The sequence below is a fragment of the Poecilia reticulata genome, linkage group LG21, assembly GCF_000633615.1.
Source record: "Poecilia reticulata strain Guanapo linkage group LG21, Guppy_female_1.0+MT, whole genome shotgun sequence".
NCBI lineage: Eukaryota > Metazoa > Chordata > Actinopteri > Cyprinodontiformes > Poeciliidae > Poecilia > Poecilia reticulata.
In genome coordinates this window covers 15,980,279-15,982,662 of record NC_024351.1, presented here as the reverse complement: position 1 = coordinate 15,982,662, position 2,384 = coordinate 15,980,279, and positions in this window count along the sequence as shown.

Sequence of the window (2,384 nt, the reverse complement as noted above, 5' to 3'; positions counted from 1 at the left end):
GTAAATGAAGAAAAAAAAGTAGTGCAGAGTTGAAATCCGTGATGCTGTCTGTGTTGGCGTGAAGGGGTCGCCCGCCCCCCAACCCCCCACCCCGCGGTGCCTGTCATAAAGAGCTCGCCGCCCATCTCAACCGTCCCATTCCGCCTTTATGTTTTGTTTTCACCTCGTCCGCTCAGACCTGCGCTTTCCCCCTTTTTCCTCAGCGATGAATTGGGGGGGGGGGGAATAAAAAATTGGAAGATCTGCTTCTGGATGCTCTCGAGTTCATTTTGTCGTGGTTTTACCCCTCTGCCTGCAGAACCTCGTCGTCAGTGTTTCAACCGAATGTGCAAATTGTAAATTATATGGAAAGTCACTGTTCTGTTCTCTCCATGTTCGTCCTGAAGAACAACGGTCACCAAAAGGTGCGCGCCAACGCCTCTCCTTGCACCTTTTACTCTAGACTCTCGCACGGAACGGATACGGGCGCGGGAGGACTGGACTCGCCGCGCCGCGCCCTGTTGGTGTCTCTTGTTCTTAAAATGGCTTTAATACTGGCTTCTTTGGAGCTCTTTTCATTTTACATAAGCTTTGTTTTTTTTGTTGTTGTTTTCTCTTTGAAAAGATTTTTTTTATTGCAAGTGTCCTTTAGTATTTGTCATACTAAATGGCTGGCTTCATTGTACATATGTACTTTTATGTTATATCTATTATTAAATGGTAGATTTCATATTTTGTACAAACTATCCTGTGTATAGAAATCAGATATTCTTAGCAACTGCAAACGGTTGGTATGTGGCACAAAGTTCAACACGTTAAAACTATCGATGGTTAGGAAAACAGCTCGGATTTTGATTTGATTTTCCAGTCTTTGTAAACCAACGTCTTTTCCGTTTTGAATCTTCCACATCCAGCCATGTTTTTTGCTCCTTACATAAATGAGGTTTTTGTGCTTGCTTTTATCCAAAACCTTCAGTGGTGTACATCTATCTATATACAACAAATAAAGAGAACATGTGAGTTTTATATTTTCATCCTAAAAATGCTGCTGTGACTCAGTTTCTGTGCGCTCAACTCTTTTTTTTTTTTTTTTTTTTTTTTTTTTTTTTTTGCCCAGTGTGTGCTGAAGGATTAGTCATTACTTATTCTCAGGTCCTACTTTTTTTTTATTTTTTTTATTTTGTCAAGTTATATAAAAGTCGCACCCATCAGTCTACTCATCCTTCCGTTTGATACAAATACCCATCATCCATCTGTTTTCCCATCCTATCGCTCGTTGCCCCACCTGTCCAAATATCACTCATTCGTCCTTTCATTTCTCCATCCAACCATCTCTCCATTTGTCCATCATCCATCTCTGTCCACTCGGCAGTCCTTCAGTCGTTTTTCCACCCATCTGCTAACCATCTGACCATCTGTTGCACACCTATCAATCCAACCATCACTCCCATTTGTCCATTATCCATCCCTCCGTTCTTATCCAAGTCACTTACATCAACCTTCATTCCTCCTACAAATGTAAAAAAAAACTTTGGGAACTCTGCAAGGAAAGTTTTGAATTTTGACATTAAAAGTGAAAATACTTAGTTAATTCACTGGAAGAAGGCTCAGAATCAAATCTAACAAATATTTGGAGTTTTAATCGTCTCTCCATCTGATTTTGACTAAGCAGGAAGTGATGATTCTAAACACTTGATAAAACAAACTATTCAAAGACCCAATGCTGCTAACTAGACATGTTTAGAAAAAGGTGGTGTTTGCTGCCACTTGGTGGACGTGGAACAAAAAGACTACAGTTTAGATGGGTTGAGTTCCTTGTAGATGCTTATAATAAGTTATAATTCTTTGAACAGTACACGTGCTTTATGTTTGAACATTTCAAGTTGCATGCAGTCTTTATCCGGCCAACTCTACAGAATTTATTCTTTTCGACAACTTTTCTCGTCATGAGCCATGCGACACAAATGACTTTAAGGCAGATTTTGAATGATTTCGTCTTTCTTGTGTTTGACACATGAATCCACGGTAGCTACAGTACCTAGAAAAAGTGTAATACCCCTTTAAAATGTTCAAAAATGAAAACAACACAATCAATACTTTTATTCTGTAGTGGTTAATTCCCCTATTCCATTTATTTTTTGTTAATAAATGGTTTTCAAAAAAAGTACGACGAATCCAAAAAGTGCATTTAATTTGTATTTAGACTCCACCACTCTTCCTTTCACTCCATTTCCAACTTCAAGTCTTTTGGACGTATATTGTCTGTTGATATCCATCTTCAAATCATGTTGCAGTTTCTCTATGGGATTTGGTCATTTTAAATCTTAATTTGTTCCAAATATTCCATACGTTTAGAGTCGCCCTCCTGCAAGGTGAAAACCTCAAATCTTCCTGCAACTTCTTAA